Source organism: Poecile atricapillus, chromosome 2 (assembly GCF_030490865.1).
Source record: "Poecile atricapillus isolate bPoeAtr1 chromosome 2, bPoeAtr1.hap1, whole genome shotgun sequence".
NCBI lineage: Eukaryota > Metazoa > Chordata > Aves > Passeriformes > Paridae > Poecile > Poecile atricapillus.
This window is the reverse complement of record NC_081250.1, coordinates 124,419,512-124,442,223: the sequence shown is the minus strand read 5'-3', so window position 1 is coordinate 124,442,223 and position 22,712 is coordinate 124,419,512. Positions and strand designations below refer to the sequence as shown.

The window sequence follows — 22,712 nt, the reverse complement described above, 5'->3', positions numbered from 1 at the left end:
TCTATATTTTATTTTCAACCTTCATATCGAAGCCTCAGGAGAAGAAGCAAAATAGCTGTGAAAACCAGACCTTGCTGTTTGGGAGTAACATGCGCTATAAATTCATTCTCACACACACACACACACACACACACACACACACACACACACACACATATATGTAATGCAGGGTATGAATTTTATGGCTAAAGATTTTTTTTTTTCCCCTGGGACATCTAGTAAAGTAAGAAAAGCTGCTTTATCCATCTGTTTGAAAAATAAAAAGTCTATCTATATCTTGCAAATAAAGTATCAAGAGAAGTCATAATTATGGGGATAACTAAAAGATTTTACTAGTGATAAAATTATATTTAAATGATAATTAATTGATGATTGAATTAAAAATTGGTGATAAAGAAATAGTTTATTCATTAAACTGGGATGTAAAATTAATTTAGAATTGTTTCAATGCTCATTCAAATGATGAATTATTAAGTATTACTTGCCTTGTTTTAGGTATCAGATGCTGGGACCTTGAGCAGTGGCCCTGCACATGGAAGGTTGAGATGGCTGCTGTGCAACCAGCAGTGGTGCAGGAGAACACAGTTTTAGTGTAAAGTCACTGACCCGCAGGCAGCCCCCTCCCCTGGCTGTAGCAGCTTCAGTTCTGCCCAGCCCCAGCTCGAGCTCCTGATGAGTCATGGCCTGGACTCCCCTGTTCCTGAGAAGATGCAGCCCAGCACTGGACTCAGAGCCTGCCCAGCACGGCTGGGTCCAGTCCAGACCCACTGTTTGCTGCTGCTTGAACCATGGTGCTCCTCACCCCTCCAGAGAGGCTGTGTTCCTCAGCCCAACTTGAGAGCGCACAATGAGAGGCAGCAGCAAAGAGAATGAGGAAAGAGGCTGTGGCGTCTTCTTCTGCAGAGTTACTAAAACCTGCCTGGATGCAATCCTGCTTCAGGTGCTTGAGCAGGGACTGTAACTAGATGATCTCCAGAATTCTATTTCAACTCCAGCCATTCTGTGATTCTCTGATACTCTGAGTTTTGACTCCTCTAGAAATACCTATTATGAGCACAGAAAAACATTTTGTATGCACTTTGGGTTTAGTTCCTTCTTTTTTTTTTTTCAGTGAGTTGAAAAACTAGAATGGCATACATAAATTGAACCTTTGGCTGCATAAAAGCAAGATAGAGAAAGAATATCTACCAATGCAAGAATGCTGGGGGTTTTATAAAAAATCAGGTTACAACTTGTCCTAGGTCTCGAACACAAAGAACTGTTTTTTATCAAAGTCATTTAAATTTGCCAAGCAAAGTAAATTTGTCAACCCACATGAAAACTTACTGAATAAAGTTAAATTCTTGGTAGCATGAGTGTGAGAGAATACAAAAAAGAAAACAAAAACCCCCAAAACAAACCCCAAGCCAATTTTCAGTTCAGAAAAGATAATTTGAAACAAAAAGAAGCAGCAAAAACGTCAAATTTGGAATCTGTGAAAATTGTGTTGCCAAAATCACACCAATCAACATGAGATCATCCAATGCTGATGTCTGTAATGTGGTAGTGGAACTACAAAGGATTGCTCCAACTGCAAGAGTCAGTAGAATATATATATATAACATACACAAAAGAGAATCCTCCAGCTCAGGGAACACCATGGGAACAATAACACCAGTGCAGCAAAATTTTGAGTTAGTCCTAGTCAGTTAATTGATGCATGCATTTACAAACTATACTCACCAGTTATATATCTTGCACCATGTTTAATAATCCTTAATCTGTTGATAAACTTTAGTTTTCTCTTTCTTTTTCTATATGTATGTGGTATTTTCTAATATATACTGTGTGAAAATGATAGAAAACACAGCCAAACTTCATTAATATGGAAAAATGATGCTAAAACATTCTTAGTAGTTAGCTTGCAAATATACTAAATGAAAATTTATAAATGTTGTAAAGCTAATATGACATGGTATTAATTATTTTTATTTATTAATTAAAAAGAAAGACATTAATTCTTTTTTGGTGAAACATATTCTCATATACTAATTTTACTATTTTGCTTCTGGTCCATATGCGTGTGTGTCTGTAACAGGAAGTAAGAAACATTTAGTTGGACTCTCCAAACCTTGGTTGCTATTTGATTATAGTTTTTGCAGAGAGATTTATCAAGAGCAATGTAGTTGACTTGCTATGAAAATGCCTTTTTGCACAGGGTGTAGCTGTTGGAATTCACACACACTCCAGCTCAGTTCCTGACAATTTTTTTCAGGATCTGATTTTTTTTAATGCAGAAACTAATGGATTGATGTGATAGTCTGCAGCCTTTAGTACTCAAAGATGGAATGTTAAAATGGAAGAATTATAAAATACCCAAGATAATGTCAGAAACAAGAAAATGTGTCTATCTGCACATAAACCCAAAAGCACTCAGCATGGTCTAAGCCCATATTGACATTTTAAGCTATTTTTATTATCAGCAATTTTGTTGAAAAGTGCAGGCCTGGACTCCACTGTTATAGGAAAGTATATGAGTATATGCAGCTGATAGTGATGGCACCTTGTAAATATTGAACTCAAATTGCTTGTTTTATACTGGCTGAAAGGAGCAAAGAACTTGTTTGTGGTAAAGTCAGTTAAAGGTTGGACTTGATCTTTTCCAACATAAATAATTCTGTGAAAATTCCCTTCACTATTGCTTATAACCAAGTGGGCTTGTGGATGATGAAATAAAAGAAGAAAAAAAGTTTAAAATTAGATTCCTGGTCTATAAGTGACTTTCCTAAGTTACAATATTGCAGAAACAATGCATTTCTGCAATATTCTGTATTGATTGATTCATCCTTCTTGGAACACTGAACACCAGTATCTGCATGGTAAAGAATTACTGTCAGAGCTACTGGGTTCTTGTAGAAGTCTCAGGGAATCTTCCAGAGAGATGGGGAAAAAGCAGAGAGATACAAGGAAAATAGAAGAATATGAAGTTTATGTTTAAAAAGGTTATTATGGAAAAAACTGACATTTTTTACAGAGTATTAAGACCTTTTCTCTCAAATCTATCTTTTTCTTGCTCCTGTATATACAATCCAGCATGCCTCAAATTGCTATTTAAATGGTTTCCAGTTTTAATGTATTTCAAAACATCAGCCTCCAAAAATATTTATTATATAAATATGTAGTTGAAATCAGTTTGACATTCAACCTGAACAGAATGAATATTTAGCAAGATTCTGCAGAATTCCCAAGACTGTTTATTTGAGAAAATCTGATGTGAAGATAGAAAAATTAATTATTTCCTAATTTTCATACTCTGTTGACTCTCAATTAAAATGTTCCTTATGCAAACAATCTATAGTATATCTTCTGTCAGGCTCTAACTTTATAATTATTGTAGTAGTTTTGTGAGAGTGAAATGGTTGCTTTCTACTGGAGTTTCGGGTTTGGTTTGTATTTTTTTTTCTGACCCATGAATGTTAAGTCTGAAAGCTGTATTGAAGTATATGGAGAGTATATTGCTAAAATAAATTTCTTTATGTTTTATTGTTGTTGTTGTTTAAATACATGTTGCTTCAGGTGTATTAAATTTGTGAAAAAATAATTTTTCATCAACTTTTCTTTGGTGCTTAATCATCAATGCATTATGTCATTAAATAAATGGGAATGGTTCTCAGTCATGTAAAGTTTCTTCCAATCCATCTTCTTCCTCTTTAGAGAGACTAAAAATTGCAGTTTCTTCTCTAGGGATAAATTTAATATTGGAAAGTAACACAACATTTTAAGCTGCTTTCAGCTGCAGAGATAAAGGGACTCACATAACTTTTCTAAGTGTCTAAAACTAGCAAAATGACATAGCTCCTATTATCCTGAAATTCTGGAAGATGAGAAAGAAATATGAAATCTAGTATTACATCACTGGCAGGATCATTTTATGACTTATAGTGCATTTTGCTCTGTAGGAAATGGACAATTAGCTAGAAGTGAATATTTGTTTTTATTCTCCATTAATTTGCAGACAGAGTAATATCTCACAAAGATGATGGCTGCCCCAGGAGAGTCCCAGCCCCAGTATCCAGGCAAAAAATCCATCATCATGACTCACTGGGAGTAGGTCTCCATCTTTCAGTCTGGGAGGACTCACTGCCTTGTGGTGGGACACGTGATGGGATGCAGAAGAGGAGCACTTGGGATGAGACAACAGTCATGGGATTCCAGGCAAGAACCAGTGATGAAAAGGGAGGGACTCAGGAGATTTGGGGAGGAACAAGTGTGGAAAATAGGGGCATAAGGGAATGAAAAAGGCTGGTAAAATATAAATGTTTGGGTGGTTGGTGCATTTGTCCAGGTGTGCCCTTTGCTTTATCAGTGCAATCTGAAATTCTGAATTTTTTCTAAAATCGATGTTTTGATCAACTTTCTAAAAGAGGCATGTGGTGTTATTTAGATACTATAAGCTACACATTTCTTTGAGCACTGGATAATTTGCCCACATTTTCTTGATGTTAGACCACACATTACTCCACTTCAGAATTGCTGAATCCCATACAAAGATCATGTAGACTTACATTAGCTAACAACCTAAAGCAATCAGAAAAGACTTCTTGGAATATCCTGGAGAGGAAGAACGCTTTCAAATTAGTAAGGCTAATGTATCTGTTTTACTAAAAACTGTAATACCTTTCTACCACAAGACTTGCAGTTAGCTCTATTTCTCCTAAATAAATACACAAGATTATACATGCTGCCAATAACCCAAATACAGTGATAACTTGTGATTAAGTATTTGATGTCAAAAAGCACCATAATTTACATCAAAAGCAACATCAAATTAAGTCATGGTGAAAATTAGAAAGTTGATAAAACAGCCCTTTATCAATACTGGAAGCTGACTAATGTTCTGATTTCCAAGAAGGGCACGGAGGACCCCAGAAACTACAGTCTTGTCAGTCTCACTTCAGTGCCTGGTAAAATCATGGAAGAGATTATTCTGAGAGGTATTGAAAAGCACCTGAAGGACAACCCAGTCATTGGTCGCAGCCAGCTCAACTTCATGAAGGGAGAGTCTTGCTTGTTGAATTTCCTTCTACAATAGGATAACCAACTTAGTTGATCAAGGAAAGCCAGTAGTTGTAATTGTTTTGGACTTCAGCAAAGCTTTTGTCTCTTACAATGTCTTAATGAACAAAATGTCCAGCCCACATCTGGATAAACACATCATGGGATGGGAGAGCAGCTGGCTCATAAGTCAGGCACAAAGGGTTGTAGTGAATGGGGTGACATCAGACTGGTGACCTGTCACTGGTGGGGTTCTGCAGGGCTCCATCCTCAGCCCTGTGCTCTTCAATGTCTTCATAAATGACTTGGAGGCAGGACTTAAAGGAATACTAAGTTTGCTGACAACACCAAATTAGAAGGAGCTGTCAGCGCACTTGAGAGTAGAGAGACCCAGCAGCGAGACCATGAAAAATTAAGGAACTTGACAATTGCCAGCTGTATGAAGTTTAACAAAAGCAAGAGCCAGATTCCTTATCTAGGACAGGGCAACCCGGGTTGGATGTGCAGACTGGGGAATGAGAGGCTGGAGAGCAGTGCTGTGGAAAGCATCTGGTAGTCCTGGTTGGTGGCAAATTGAATCTGGGTCAGCAGTGCCCTGGCAGCCAGGAGGGCCAAGCATGTCCTGGGGTGCATCAGACACAGCATGGCCAGCTGGGCAAGGGAGGGGATTGTCCTGCTCTGCTCTGCACTGGGGTGGCCTCACCTTGAGTGCTGGGCACAGCTTTGGGCTCAGCAGTACCAAAACAACATTAAACTATTAGAGAATGTCCAAAGGAGGGCAATGAGGATGGTGAAGGGCCTTGAGTGGAAGCTGTACGAGGAGTATAAGGAGTAGCTTGGTCTGTTCAGCCTGGAGGAGAGAGAGGGGAGATCTCATTGCAGTTACAACTTCCTCATGTGGGAAAGTGGAGGGGCAGGCACTGATCTCTTCGCTTTCTTGACCACAGGCAGGGCTCTAGGGAATGGCCTGAAGTTGTGTCAGCAGAGGTTTAGGTTGGATATTAGGGAAAGGTTTTTCACCCAGAGGGTGTTTGGGCAGTGGAACAGGCTCCCCAGGGAAGTGGTCACAACACCAAACCTGACAGTTCATGTAGTGTTTGGACATGGCTCTGAGGCACATGGTGTGACTCTTGGGATGGTGCTGTGCAGGGCCAGGAGCTAGTCTAAGTGATCCTGACGTGTCCCTCCCAACTCTATATATTATGTTTCTATGATTATAATACTGTGGAAACAATATTAAGTTCAAAATTTTGAACACCATTTTTAACTATTCTTTTGTTGGTTTATTTTTTTTTTTCCAAGTTAAAAATGAGCTATAATGCTTTGGGAAGCATAAAATTTATTATTTCTCAAACTAATATAGTCACTCAGTAGATGAATCTAATCCTGAAGCATATTTTAGCATGTTAAAGAGGACCATAGTTCTGCACAGAAACAAGTATTGGAGCAAGTATTGGAGAATCTGATTTATAAGTTATAAGGAAGAGGAGTTGTATTTTGGGGCAATGTGGTTTTGTAATTTAGAGTCTTTAAGAATAATTAAGCTGGTGCTTAGTTGTTATGCAATATAAACTATATTATTCTCAGTACTGTATAAACACTTTAAAACCACTTTTCTTGCAAAAGTATTCAATTGCACCATTGCTGTGGCCAAATTCCAGGGTATTTTAACAATGTAGGCTGTATGGTCAGGCTGACTATTTGTGTTCAAAATGCTTCCCCACCTCTTTTCAGAGCTTTTAGAAGGTCTGTTCCTATGTTTAACAGTGACCCTCCTTCATCTCAAGAAAGACTGCAGACTGTATTTAAAAACACTATGAGCCACTGAGCAATGAATCAGTATAACTGGGTCAGCTCAGAAAGTATAATTCTTTAAAATATCAGTGCTCAAGTATTTCCTGGGCAAGGCAGTAATGTCCAGGCATTACTGGGTTGGTTTGCCTTCTGGTGTCCTGCTAAAACCGTGTAGCTCTCAGTCTTACGGCTAAATCACATGAAATTCTTTTGGTGTGGGATAACAGAATGAAAACCGAACAATTCCTCTCTTCTCCCATGCTCCCTCCCTGCCTCCCTTCCTGCCTCTCTCCCTTCTACCCTTCCAATGTTCTGGATAACCTTGATAGGCTACAATTGCAAATATAATACAGATTTTAATAATAACAACCCTGCTTCATATTAAATGTAAGTTCCAACTACAATATGAATCCTATCAGCTTGACTGCACTTCATAAGATCCCTGAGTCCTTTTGAAGAGGAGATATCTGATATCTGCAGTGTCAATAAATGTGATGCTGCCTTCAGTCAAGATCTGCTCAGCCTTTCAGATGCTTATGGCACTCACACTGTCACAAGCTTTCTTTTGTTCTTTCAAGAGATTTTCTGAAGGTCATTTAAGAACTATAAAATACTGAACATCTTCACTATAGTCTGATTCATATTGTAGAATCTGGTTTCTCTGTAGTAAAAAAAGCATTTGTCTTTTCAGCACAATATTAATATTTTAGTAAAATGTATTACTACTCTTCTTTCAAAATAGTAGTTTTGCCATCAGTGGAACCGAATTCACACTTTTTAAGCTACAGTAAGGATCAAAGTTCAGAGCAGTTTTTGTCACTGAAATGAAGGAATCTTTGTCATCCATCCACCTCCTATTGCTGCCTTCTTGTGGGCAATAGAAGGTGTCAATAAGTCCTTTACAGCAGCTTCAGTATAGAGAAAATGATGAAATTCAAGCACTACCCTCACTGAATACAAATGCAGTTTACATTTATCACAGAGCGCATACAAGGGTTTCACACTCATGGTGTGAGGAAGTATGTACAAAGAGAGCAGTCCATTAATTGATGTGAAACCTGAGTTTGCTTAAAAAATTACTTTGGCTGTCTTGCAGAACAATGCATCTTTCTACTGAAAATTTTTTAAAAAACAAAATAGAAAATAGCAAGAAGCCTTTTAATTTAAAGGAGTATCTCAGTGTAAAAGTATACAGAATTTAAATTACATAACATGGGTTCATAACAAATGGCATGTGTTCAACTCTCCGTCAAGATACGTGAGATTTGTGGGGATTGTAATGCAGAGAGAACAAGAGCATCTAGGCTAAAAGGAGGGTTGTTTTCTGTGGATGAATGAGTCTAAGAGTAAAGCAGAAACACATTTTGAAAAAGAAGCTGGAAGCATAGAGTGTGGGCCTTGCAGAGTAATTCAGGACGATCTTGTGTTTGAATTAATTCTGTGAGACAGTGGCTGGAGGGGACTTCTGAATGAGAGCAGAGCAGGAGTGTTGGTTGAATGCAGTGACAGAATCAATGGGAAATCCAAAATATGTCCTACTGTTGAAACTGTAAATTATTCGTTAACTTTTCTTTATGTACATATTTTCAAGCATGATTTTTCTAGACTATGACTTTAGCTAAACCGTGATTTCACAACATTTTTTCACTAAAGCTATCTGAGCTATTGTTGACATGAAAAAACAAATTATATATTACGCTCAGTTCTCCATTCTTTTTTCATGAGACCCTGTATTCTGTCATGGACGACAACTAAGTTGGTGTGACAAGGTTTTTATCTAGGCAGCCTAGGTTGGCACTTCCTCCTTTCCTTTGTACTTTTTTCAATTTACTTACAAATTTCTTTATTGTTTGTCAGTATTTTATAGTTCTGAATTGAGATGGCTAGTCTAAAATAATTTGGCTTCTCCTTATTATGCCCTTCTCTCAAGATCTCCCACATGTTTTTTATTTTTCCCTTTTTTTTAAGGAATGTCACCCATCTTCTATTAATTTTGTTCAACCACAGCTATTAAAAATGCTGAGGTTGCTTCAGGGCAAGTCCTTCAGGATTTGCTTGCAGTGTAAGTGTAATATAAGGCACTTATATTTGCTTTTAAGTGCATTACATACTTCAGGACAAATATTTGAGGCCCAGTTGATTGAAACCATCTAATTTTTCTCAGTATCCTTTAAATAGTTCCTTTTTTGAATTCTCATTTGAGCACTTATCCTGTGATTGTGGATTTTGCCACAGCTTATTAGCTTTCTCTCCCTATGTCTGACTGAGATGAATTTCAGATCAAATTAACTATTCAGAAGAGGTAATTTGTGTTTGTTTTCAGTATCTGTGTATCAATGGCAGAGTTTGGCTCAGAACAACCTAAGTGCCAACATGGGAAATTGCTGCTAAATCACCATTTTATTACAGGACACGAAATGACTGCCCTCAAGTGGCAAAGCTGGAGTAATACCACTTGTGGTACGTTTGTATCTTTATTTGCTCCAGACAAATTTTTTTTAGTAGTGAGGATCAGAGATTTGAATTAAAGCATTAATCAGGGTCTGACAGCTTAAGCTTCTGTTTCAAAGATTGCCAAAGGAGCATGCAGTTCTGAAGGGGCAGGTTCTCTGTAAAAGCTGCTGTGTCACACTCAGGTAGGGTTTCTTAGAGTTTTTCTATTCTGTTTGGTTTCCTTTTTTATAATTTATTAGGGCTTTTTAAAACTAATGTTGAATAAAATTATTAAGAACAAAACTTCTAAGACTTATTAGTAAATGAATATCAACATGAAATTGGTCTTCTAAAAATGCCAATACTGTTTGTTGCTGGAAATTTAGAGAAAGGGGACATTAAAATTTTATAATATTTTCAATCAGGTTTTTTTATTTTCCCTACAATGTAGAAAGTAAAGGCTTTATGCTGTTAAAAAGAAAATAATATTCTAGCTGTAGCAATACTTGAGCCCCGTTCTCAGAACCACAGCACTTTATCCAGGCAAATTTGAAACACTGAAAAGCAAGTGAACAAAAATCCATGGAGAAACTTTTAAAGTGTATTCTTCTACAGCTTCTTCATCCCTTCATTTTGGACCTTCTGTGACCCACCATTAAGCCATGATTCACAGTAAATAGCAAAGAGAACAGAAGATTCTGGCAGGGCACATTGGGAGTCCAGGCTTTACAGCTGAGGCTGATAAGTCAGGAGAACAGCACTTGTGGCAGTGTGTCTTTCTGAGGCGAGATACAAATAGTGCATCCTTATGGACAACTTGGCTTTTAATTGCCTTCTTCTTGTCATTTGGAATGGGGTGTTTTGTTTCTGTGTGTGTGGGAGTGTGGGAGTGAGGTTGGGAGGTAAAGTCATAAGTTTTTTATTGTCAGGACTTCTTTAGGATGAGGGCTGTATGCTACTAAATATTCTTTATTTAGAGAAATTGTGCACCTGAGGTGACATTAGCAATGTACAGTCAAAGTGCTTTAGCCATACCATTTGGGAATTTTCTCTAGTGCAAACATCTGAATAACATTTTGACCAGATATATAACGCATGAAATATGCATTTATTTTCTGTCTATTCAAATGTCAAGTTACAAGTGAAAACAACATTTTCCAGTAACTGAATTTTCCTTGTAACTCTACAGCCCAAGCAGGCAAATACTGTTCATTTACTGGATCCGCTATCACTGTCCTGTTTTCCTTCAGCACAAGTGGTTTTTGGGAACAAGCAGTTTTGTATTGTAATTCCTTTTTCTATCTCCTTTTCCAACAATTGTTTTTTTCCACTGGACCTTCAGTCATGTCTTGTCAATCTAGAGCACCTGGCACTTTCTAGAGGCTTAAACTGCCTGAAATTATGTTACATGAGATGATGCATTTCCCCTGGGGAGATGAAGGGTGACTCTGTTTGCCGGTGATATCTTGAACACAACTCTGATTTAGCAAATCCTGCACAGTGATTTGACTGCATACTGTCTACCCACAGTTAATCTGAGAAAGCTTTTTTAACTGATTAGAAGCCTGCTTCAAAGTAAATTAATATGATGGAGGGAAGAGATTGATATGCAGGCAGAAAACATAAAGCAACTGATGTGTGGTTAGTTACCTCCAGCATCTTCCTAGTTAGTTAATCAAACACTGTACTTGGATCTTCAGACCCTGAAAGACCATGCTAGATTCATGTGAAATTAGACAGAAGCTGGAAAAATCAAAGGGCAGTCTTCCCAAATAGATGGAAATTGATTTAGAATCACCTTATACCATTGTATTCAGGAAAATTGATCTTCAGCTAATTTTAACTTTTGAAGGTAATATTTTCTGCTTCTTAGATAAGTCTACTTGAGTGCTAAGGGTCTAGTTCTAAATAGGTGTGAAGGACAAAAGGTGGAATTCATAATGATTATAGACATCTAAAAATTACTCAAACACCCCTTTATAATAAGCAACATGAATATCAATCACATCAATAATTAATGCTAATAGCTGTATATCGACTTGGACTGTAAACCTTTTTATTCTTTCTGGAAGCTGAAAAAAGTCTTGTTAATTCTCATTTCTACACCTTGCAAATCATAAAATATTTGATTTATGACTTGGTTTGAAGTCAGAGCTAAATGCTATCCATTCTGGGTGAAGTTAAGAATAGTTTTGGGACAGAAATGTGATGTTTCAGAATGAGACAGAAAAAATACATTTATCCATTTTTAACTGAAGGGAAAAAATAAAGGGGTTTTTATGTCTCCAGCATCTTAGAATGATTGAAGTACCCTTGGCTGAGATAAATTCATTTGCAGTTGGAGCAGCTCAGCCCAATGATAAAAACAGCTTTTCATAGTGATAATTATTGCTTCATTTTTTTGCGTGTTCGTGCATTTGTCCGTGTATTGTTACAAAAAATATAATACTGTAATGGTGAAGTGCTGCCTGTAAAAACCACATGTAAAGACCACGTGGGCTGTAAAAATCAGGATGATCTTGCCTTAGAAGTAATGATTCCCAAAAAGCCTGTCTTCTACTGAGTCAAATCTTAAAAAGGAACACAAAGTCAAAATAAAGCATTCTAAATCTAACTGGCTTTCCGTAAAATGTCTAGAGACAATCAATATGCATGAAATTTGATATATGTGGAAAATTATATCTTTATAAAGAAGCTAGAGATGCATTTAAGTATCTGTATCGTTTTCTCACAATACTCTGCTCAAAAACACACTGGGCCAAATGCATTTGCCTTTATCTCATGAGAATTTCAATTACATTCCGTGAAACTAAGTGCAAAAATAAACTGAACAATCTGGGGTCTAATATATCTTTCTACTGGCATCAAAATGAAAATAGAAAAGCTTTTTAGCCTTTTTTTAACTTGAATTTCCTGACTTTGAATAGTTTCATTTCTGAATGTTCGTGCTGAATTAATTACAACCTGTTTCATGATATGTCTTTGGAAAGAAAGTCTATAAAACGTTAATAAGCTTCTATCATACCAGAGCAGGAGAGTACCTCTATACACATCACAGTGCATCAGTATGCTGCATCTATTTCTGTCTCCTGCATGAGAAAAAGTACCCTTCACTGACAAATGAAGACCATACTGGTAATATATATGATAGATTTTCCTGATCTTCTTCCCCAAATTTTGACAATCATATTTTCTTCAAGTCAGGAAAGCTGTCAAGATCAATATGTTTTAAAAAACATCTTACTGGAAAATAAACTGTGGCTACCTGTGTATTATTCAAGAATTCTGGTAATGTGAAGTATTAAAATGAGGCAGAAATCTTAAGTAATGGTACTTTTCAAAAGTAATCTGAAGAATGAAGAAATATTCAAATAAACTGGGGAAAAAATAGTATGTAGGAAAAGCTATGAAAGAATTCCAAAGGAGTAGATGGATACACAAATGCCATACAACTATTTTTTTCTGAAAAATAATTTTGTTTTTCTCTAGTTCTGAGGATAAGATTTGGCTTTACTTTTCTTCCATTAGAATATCTAGGTATTGTTTTCACAGTGCTGTGTTGTATTTGCTCATCTTGTTATGATATGAGGCTCAGAACTAAAAGTTAAATGGATCAAGCTAGATCTTTTGAGACATTTTTATAAATGAAAAGCCCATTTTTGAGTCCTGTCTTTAATTGTGTAGTAAAAAAGAACCTTTCACTAGATCATGTTGCTCAGAGCTCCATCCAACCTGACTTTGAATACTTATGAGAATGGGGCATCCACAACTTTTCTGAGCAACCTGTTCCAGTGCCTCACCACCCTCACACTAAAGAATTTCTTCCTAATTTCTAAACCTACTCTCTGTTTCAAGCCATTCCCCCTCTTCCTGTAACTACATGACCTTGTAAAAATATGCCTCTCCATCTTTCTTGTGGGCTGCCTTCAGGTACTGGAGGGCTGCAAGTAGGTCTCCCTGAAGCCTTCTCTTTTCTAGGCTTTCAGGCTTTGGTCTCAGCCTTTCCTCATGGGAAGGGTCCCTCTCGTCATCTTGGTGTCTCTCATACGGACTTGGTCCAACAGGTCCATGTCCTTCCTGTGCTGGGACCCCAGAGCTGGATGCAGGGTTCCAGGTGGGGTGTCAGCAGAGCAGAGCAGAGCAGAGCAGAGCAGAGCAGAGCAGAGCAGAGCAGAGCAGAGCAGAGGGGCAGAATCCCCTCCCTCCCCTGCTGCCCTCCCTGCTTTGGATGCAGCCCAGGACACATTTGGCTTTCTGGGCTATGAGTGCCCATGTCTGGGTCATGTCCAGCTCATCCACCAGCATCCCCCGAGTCCTTCTCAGCAAGGCAGCTCTTAATTTGCTTATCCAACAGCCTGTGTTGATACCAGGAGTTGCCCCAACCCAGCTGCAAGGGCTGCAAAAACATGAGGCAGCAGAGAATGAGGCAAGCAGGTGCCCATCTGTGTGAGCAGAAGTCGACGAATTTGAAAATACTGACTCTTGTCTTTAAAGCAGAGCTTCCAAACAGACACCTTGTGTGTGGGTACATGTGTTTGAATATGCTGGATTTTAGTTACAAAAAGATTGCATGAAAAATAAAATTAATAAAACAAACAACTTCTTTGAACATCATTTAAAATGCTACCCTTCCCTATAAAAAACCGTTATGTGTTTCCCAGTACAACTTCTCAAATTAGTGTGTTCTTTAGCTTATTAAATTAAATGGATATATTCCAATGATGTTAAAATTAAAGATTCTCTTCTTTGTTACTTTATTACTGAGAAACACAAAAATTTAGAAGATTAAGAGTTATTAGGTAGTTTTGCATCTTTCTCTTTTGCTGGTCCTGTAGCAGCTTGGGAAGTGAAGACAGTCCAAAAAAATAAGGTTTCTATTGAGAATCATCATTCAGAGTTTCTACCATTCCATCATAGATGCTGAAGTTACTTCTACAATGCAGAAAAGGCATTAGACATCTGAGATGGGATTCATAACAACTGCTGCCCCTGAGCAAGGGATCAGCAAAGCCAGTCAGTCAGGAATTGGCAGAGAAACAGCACACGAGTGGCTCCCTGAGGTAGCAGTTAGGCTAGGATTCACACATGTGGCTTAAGTCTCCTCCAGCTTTCTTATTCAGGAAGGAACAGCAGCTGAAGGTCTCTCTCTCTTTATGACAGCTTAAGGAAATGGCTTATTTCCTTAATTTCAATTCAATTTTTTTTTTTTGTTAGGGGACATGTAAATAATTTGCCTTAGAGGTGTGAGACCTACAACATAAAATAAATCTCTTATATGTTGTTTGCTATGTAATTTGCTCTATATATTCCCATTATTCCTAGTAATTTATTTTTTTTTTTACTTTTTAAGGAGGATTTGTTAGTATTCCAGGCAGAAACCACAGTTAAGGGAGCCCTCACTCAGGGAGGGAGATGTTTCAGCTATATCGACATCCTGTGTGAAGACTGCATTTGACTTCAGTCTCTGTTCTGGAAAATTGACGGCTGCTTTGTCTGTGGGCAGACATTTATCTCAACTGGGTTGAATCAAGTTTATTAGAATCCTTATTTGGTTACCTGTACAAAGGTAATCACTGCTCTCTGAGGCACACTGGGGATTTAAGGCGTCTGCATGGATGGCAGTGATGACACAGAACCTGTGGGAAGCTCTAGGTCATCTAGAGAGGCATCTTAGATCCAAGTGAGGCATCTGAAGATATCACAAAAGCATAAATACCACTGTCTTGCTCTCTGGATGGTGTAGATGGTCTGCCAGGTTGCAAGGTCTTATATATCAGTTCAAACCTTACAAATGGGAACTAGTTCTGGACTAGAAGACTGAAATGTAGTTTTTTATAGGTCATTGTCTACATGAGTCCTTGATACCAGTAGAACCAACTATTTAGGGCATGGTTTAGGGCATGATTCTGTTGTTGAAATGTAGGTCCCATGTAGACCTTTTGATTCAGCTATAGGTTCCCTGTAGATTTGTGTTATATTTGATATCATCATGGTGGTGTTTCAGAAATCCTGTGGTATCTCAAAAGTGACTTCCTTTTCAGGGTTCAGAGTTTTGAATTGAGACTTTTTGTTCATATTGTTGATGGAACCTGAAAAATTACTCATCCCAAACCAGGTACTTGCACATAGGCAATAACAGTGAGTAACCTTGTCTTTGTTTTGAACTGAATATTCCTTCTGTGATCAGTGTGGAATGTACTCCTTAAATTGTCTTTTTACTGTCTGTGCTTTGGAAAATGAGAATGGGATTTGAAGTAGAAGTAAGGTAAACCTCGTTACACCTCATTTCACCTGACTTCTTGCAGGCGTTCTGGGGGATTAGGAGATGGGGAAAACATCAGATACAATGTCTGGATCAGCTCTAAGTTGGGGACAGATTGGTGCCCCCAACAATTCAGGATGAATGGAAATAACCCAACAAGCCACACTGCCAGCATACTACCTTCCTTATTTTCCTACTTACCTTTACCTTCATCCCAGAGGTGAAGGTTCCACTGAGAAGTTTTTGGGATTTTTTTTGGGTTTGTTTTTTTGTTGTTGGTTTTTGTGTTTTGGGGTTTTTTTGAGTTGAAGTGACTCAAATCTTTGTTCTCCAAGAGATGACCCTGCACACCAGGGAACTGAGCTGAGGGTGAAAGAATACAACTTCTGTTGAACTTGAACATATGGATCCATAACATGGGGATGGGACCATCTGACTGGGAAGGGAAGGCCTGAGTTCTGCTCTCTGCTCCCCGCTTACTAAAATTTTTGATAAACAGGCCCCAATTGCAATGTGAAAACAATCCGTCTCCCTCTTTCTTGTCTGCCATTTCCCTTTCATTCCTTCCTGCACTGTCCATACTCCATCCTCACTACGTGCCTCTACATGGTGGGAGTGGAGTACTCCTGGAGAGTGGATCCCTTTGTGGAGGAAGGAGTCTGAGGAGTCTAGTTCCTATTTCTGGGAGAATGCATTAACTGATGCATGTGATATGAGAACTGAGACCTGTAGTTTCACTCTGGTTCCCTTATCCAAGAAGCCATGACTGCTACTGTGGTTTGCGATCATCTTAATACTTTCAATATGTATTAAATGATTGCTGTGAACTTCTGTTTGGGTCCCTTGAGCTCCTCATACAGTTAGAGGTTTTTTCTGGGCCCCACATGACACTGATACATTTTATAGATGCTGAAGGTACTTAAGTTTAATTTGCAAGAACTGGAAAGAAATTAATGATAATGAAGCTATACCTAATTCATATAATCATCAATACCACTGTTCTTATCCATCACACTCTGTAATTTCTGAAACTCTTTTACATACTGGTATATACTAAGGACAGAAAAAAGTCAGTGTGAATTCCAATGCTTTGGCAAGCCATTTGTGTTTAATTTGGAATAAAACCAGTGTTTTCTCTGGCTGAATATATGAATTCTTAAATTTCTAAATTTCTGAAAACTTAATTTAAAGACACATTTGATAGCAAAGATACTTGTGTGATTTTAGTGTATTTGGGTTCTCTGGCCTCATGGTGGCACAGTTGGTTAAGGAATCACTTGTTCCTGCAGTCACGAGTCGTTCCCTGAGTTTGCAGGAGAGGCGCAGATGTGTGCTGGAAAGCAATCCTGCCTGCTTCTTTCTCTATACAGAAAAGGATATTTTTCTGAGTCAGATGCTTTTTGGTTTAGAGAAAGCTTGTGAAACATTAGCTTTGAAAACAGAAGTGCAGTGCCAGGCTAAGAAAGCCGCAGCAAACCCATCTGGTTTTGCAGTTCTCCTCAAGGCTGCTGTTTGAAGAAACCTTGGTGAATATATTAGTTAGACAGCTAATATTTGCACTGGTTCAGCTACCTGTATTTTGATATATTGTTAATTTTAGAAGTTCTGAAACAATAAGTATGCAAGATATTTAATAAGTACCAATGATGCTCTGTTAACTGCCTTATGTTTCATAACAGATTGACTTTTGCAAAAACTTGGCTTTTTATCTGCCCTGGAAAAACACAGGTCAAAGCCCCAGCCCCTCACTGATTAGGTGTGATTAATGCATTATGTTAAAATATTTTCTGTGTGTTGTGAGACTTTATTCTTTGGAACATTTATCTCAAATTATTAAATAACATTTAACTTCTCTTTTGAAAATAATTTTTGAAGTACCACTTTTAGTATGAATTTTAATAAGATTTCCCTTGTTTTGTTACACTGTGATTTTCACTGTCTGCACAGATAAATGGTAAAACAGTTGTTAAAGTTTTTCTTCTTTCCTGACTTACGTAAATTCCTGGCTACAATGATGGAAGTTTTTCTGGGATGAATACTGTTGGGGGCCAAATCTTGAGAAAAAAGCCAGGCCAGCTACTCCTCCCCAGCATTGTGAGGGAGAAACTATCCTTTTAAAAAAATTATTTTTTATGATTAAGATTTTAATATCAAAATAATCTCCAAAAACAAGTGAGTAATGTTTGTGGGACCAGGACTTCAACTGAAAAGAAAACTGATTTTTTTTAGAAATTTTATTTTCACCTGCATTAGTTTTCTATTGATCTTGTACCATGCATCTATACAAATTCTAGGAGAAAGGAAGAAATGCAGACACCTGAAAGAGAAGAACCAAGGATTGTTCTTCTTGATGGGCAGCTCTGAATTATCTTAAACAGTCCAAATGGATCTCACAGAGTTTCATAGACTCTTTTTTTCTCCCTTTTTTATGAGTCACTTACTTAAAAGATTTCTGCGTGGTTGCTGCCAGGGAGATGGTTTTATTCTGAGAACTGCAACAAGAAAAGCTGGTATGTTTCTATCCCCAAGGAGAGAAAGAGTTAGTGGGAGGGGAGAATAGGAAGGACATTTTATTGAAAAGACCTTAATTTTCAAAAGAGGGAAGCAATCTTATGTTTTTGTAGTCGACAGGAAAGCTGAGATTTGGGTTGAGAGTGCCTCAGGGATTTGTTTTTCAGTAGCTTCACAAAAATATTTTTTTTTATTTCTCTGCATCATAATGCACATGTAAACTATTTTTTTTCCTCAATCAGATTGTGTTCAGACTCAATATGTGTGCATGAGGGTGGATACATAAAAATACAAAGTTTTGAGAAAAATCCTTTACATGCCACACATGACAGTGCATAAAGACTTGGAGTTTTTTCATGAAGATGTATTTTGCTCAGATCAGTACATTTTTATTTTCAAAGCAAATAATAAATAAACTACTTTTTGTTTATTCTTTGTCTTTTCTGTTGGGCAGGGAGGAGTCTTTGTTTTCCACTGGAAATCTATACAACAAGAACGATAAATTTCACTCAGGAATGATTTCGTCCTCAGCCGTGCCTGACTGTTATGTGTCATGCCACCAGTCCTGCCTAAAGGACCACGTTCTGCTCTTCCATAGCATATCCACCTCCGTCAGGTCAAACACTAGAGCAGTGAAATGTATAGAAAGATCCTCACTGATTTGAGCAGGCTCATGACCAGGCTGTCCCACTACCTGCTAGACACTGAACAAGGCCAAGAACATTGAATTGTGCTGAAGTGCCTGGAGAAGGACTTTGACTGTGTGCAGTAAATAAACTATGTGGGTCAAATGGAGTATTGAACAGATTATGGCCCCTGAGCACAATACTCCCTGGCACTGAGTGAGAAACCACGGGGCCTTTGTTTTAATAAGAAGAATAGGTAGTTATGTACTGAGAAGGACAGTGCTCACATACAGAAAGGGCAGAGTTAAGGTTATCTGGTACTTTTGTAGTAAGTGCTTCCTTTTGCAAACTTAATGCTTTTTAAATTTTGTTGCCATTTGGAAGCTTTGTAAAGGCCTTCTTTGTCATGTTATCCAAAGTTATTGTGACCTCATTTAAAATACACTGAATATCTTGAGTAGCTATCTTAGAGCAACTTGACTTGTAAAAGGGGATGAGCTTTATAAATAAACGGGTAAATTATTAATGCTGTGTCATATGAGTCTAGACACTGGTGTTTGAGTAGGACCCTGTAATAGCAATAAAATTTCATCAGAATCAGGAGATCTAGGGATCACAGTAGCAATGTTTTTCAGCTCCATTCCTAAGCTGGAGAAAAGTGTTCTGTCTCCTCTGTTACATATTAAATTGTTGATCTGCGGATATTTTTTCAGTCATCTGATGCATCTGGAAGAACTGTCTTTTGTACTACAAGGACCACCTTTTATAGAATAAGTAAAATTGGAAAGTTGTAGAAATGTATCTTAATAACTCAGCTTTTCGTGGCAACATATAGTTAAGATTTCCACTGGGAATGTTGGGAATGAACCTTTATTCCCATAGAATGTTAGGAAATATTAAATGATACTATTTTCAAGCAAGAGATACTGAATTTCAGTGAGATAAACACAAAAGAATTTTTTTTTTTCCAGGAAAAATACCCTTAAATATAAATTTGTGAGAACCATCATCCAATATAGCATTTGGGAATTGCTTGTTTATGATTTCCTTTCTGATTCTAGGTGGAAAAAAAAAAAAAAAAAAGGAAAAAAGAAAGAAAAAAAAGCCTGATCTCATTTTGTTTTAAAATGAGTATTTTTATATAAAGCAGGTATTCTATTCCATTAAATCCCTAGGCATTGTGCACAAATGACAGCAAAAGTGTGGCTATTGGTCCATTTCCAGGCAAATCTTGTATTGGCTGATATTCACTCAACTAATATAAAGCCTTTAAAAAATAGGATACAGAATGGAAAAATGTTCAATCAAAACATGTATAGAATACTCTTCCTAATGCTCACAACTGTCATTACATATCAGTTATTTGGATTTGCAGACAGGAGGGAATCATCTGAAAAAAACATATTTCAGCACCAGAAATTGAAGGGAAACAAAAACTAAATAATAATAATAATAATAATGATAACAGCAATTGCAATAATAATAATAATAATAATAAACTCTGGGTTTTGGAAAAGAAGCATCTTTGAATCCATTTTTAAATCCATTCTATTTCAGTTTTATTTTCATGTCTTCCCTTTAACTAAATTAATTTCTACATGTTGTTGCAGAGAAATAATGTCACTGAAATCCAGGCAGTCCTTCCTTATCAGTCAACAGCTGTCCCCAGATGCAGCATTTTAATTTTGAAAGGAATATAAGAGCAATACATTTTCACTGACAACCATGCAGCAAACAACCCTCATTCTATAATAACTTGTCTACAGTGTTTCTATTCATAGTGGTTTTCTGCCTATTTCACATAACTGAATTTTATATTCACCTTTTTTACATTGTTTAAAGAGAAGGTTGTCCATTTCTGTTTATAATTTAAAAGTTCATTATTTTTGCTGGCTCTTTTTCTCTTCAGTACTTCTTCTTGTTTGATCTGTTCCTGTTGTCCTACCAGCAGGAATTCCATTGTAACCAGACTGCTGTGCTCAGTGTTCCTGCTGTTTTCCATTTTAATTGCTATTATTATGTTTGCCCCTCTACTATAAGACTTGGTAAATAAAATAGTTACTGTACACCTTAATCTTTGCAAATATATAAACTGTAATAAAAATTCTGCTTAAAAACTTTCACAGATTCATAAGATCTCTTCAGAGAAAACAGTAGGTCCTTTAAAAGTCAGAATAATGAGACATAATCAGTTTGCTCCTAAGAATTTACATACCTTTTAACAAAATACTGTAAATCAATTAAAGTTATAGGAGTGTTTTCCAGAGGAAGTTATCATGATTGTTATTAAGGATTCTTTAACTGTCATTACTTGTCATTCATGCACTGATATAAATGCAATTGGTGTTTCTAATCCTTTGTATGCGAAACTATCAGGAAGCCATCTCATTAGCAAAGATAATACTGCTAGCTAGGTCTTTACAGCAGACTGTAAGGAATTTCAGTTAAGTAGTGTCTAATTTTGTAAGATATTATCTCCAGTTTTCTTTATGTTAGAATATACTTGGAAGAGAAAGACTTTTTTGCATATTTCTAACTAAATTTAGTTTTGTTTGTCTGGGCCTGGAATAAAGAATATTATTGAAAACTAGAACCCTCAAGCCCTATCTTGTATCTCCAAAGCTAGAGAAAGCATTAAGGGTGAGCCAGAACAGTCACTGTGAAAGCCAGCTGGGAATTTGCCCAAATGTCAGGTCATGACTTGACTTAGCCCAGTGTAGATTGGTACCAGACATTAAATTTGGGTCAAAATTCAATTTCTCTCCAAGGGCCTGATGTGTTTCCAGTCAAGCTTTCCTATTTATATTACAGTCACTTGTCTGAGTTTAATGGTGAAATCCATATCAAGAATAACACTTGGAATACAGGCTGTTGGATTATTCATGTCTGTGGAATTTGGGAATTCCTGCTGTCATGTCACAGTGACACCACTGGAAAACCAATGTACCTGATTGATTTTGCGTAATTAATCTGATCATGGATTTCGTGTTTCAAAGCATTCCAGATTTGGAGGAAAGAGCGTATGCCAGACAAAGAGAGGATTCCTTGTAAATGCAGCTGTCTCATTCTAGAGAACTGAGCCAGGGCTGCAAAACTAGTCTAAGAATCAGGGGCCAAGTCATCTAGTTTTTTCTGGGTACTGACTCTGTGCTGTGCTGTGCTGAAGCAGCCATAAGACTGCAGTCAAGGTTTTCATGAAGATTTTCAGTTTCATAGCATAAGGATTTATTTTCGCATTCCAAATTGTTTGAAAATATTGTATACTAGGATTATTATTTTGAAAGTACTAGAATTTTTGTGCCTGTTTTTTTCCCTTCTGTTTACACCCATGCAGGCTATGGTAGATATTTGTGAAATATTTTCCTGAATACATCATGAGAAATTTGAGGCCTCAAGTGTTCAGCTAATTAGATACTGCTTACAGTGTTCCCTGTAATTAAATACACCAGAATGATGTCGTTCTGAAATGCTGGGTTTATGCTTAAAATGCTTTATCTCATCACATTTTAAAACCTCCTGTTTTCATACCTTTTTCTTTGTGAATTTTTTTGCGCAGGATGCATGAACACAGAGACGTCTGATTCAAGCAGAGATGCAGGCACTGAATTTTAAGATTATATTAATCTACCCAATGGAAAAGGACCTGGGGATACTGATGCATAGGTGGCTGAACATGAGCCAGTGTGGCCAGGAAGGTCAAATGGCATCCTGGCCTGTATCAGCAGTACGGTGTCCAGAAGGATGAGGGCAGTGATCTTGCCCTGGTACTCAGCAGTGGCAAGGCCACACCTCAGGTCCTGTGTTCAGCTTTCTACAGGAAAGACATTGAGGCGCTGGAATGAGTCCAGAGAAGGGCAATGGAACTGGGGAAGGGTCCAGAGAGTAAATTATGTGAGGAGAGGTTGAGGGAGCTGGAGGTGTTTATCCTGAAGAGAAGGAGGCTCAGAGAAGGTCTTCTCACTCTCTACAACTACCTGAAAGAAGGCTGTAGCAAAGGCCAGTCTTTTCACACAAGTAGTAAGTGAGGAAATGGCCTAAAATTGTGGCAGGGG

The 22,712-nt window shown here is 37.5% G+C and overlaps 1 protein-coding gene across 1 annotated transcript in view; it reads left to right on the top strand.

Moving 5' to 3' along the window:
- Nucleotides 1–19,451, top strand: part of LOC131575551 (basic proline-rich protein-like) — a 31,206-nt gene extending 11,755 nt beyond the window's left edge. Inside the window, exon 3 of the mRNA XM_058831143.1 lies at nt 18,489–19,451. The gene's annotated coding sequence lies outside the window, so the exon portion shown is untranslated. The remainder of the gene's footprint in view (nt 1–18,488) is intronic.
- The last annotated feature ends 3,261 nt before the right edge of the window (nt 19,452–22,712 follow it).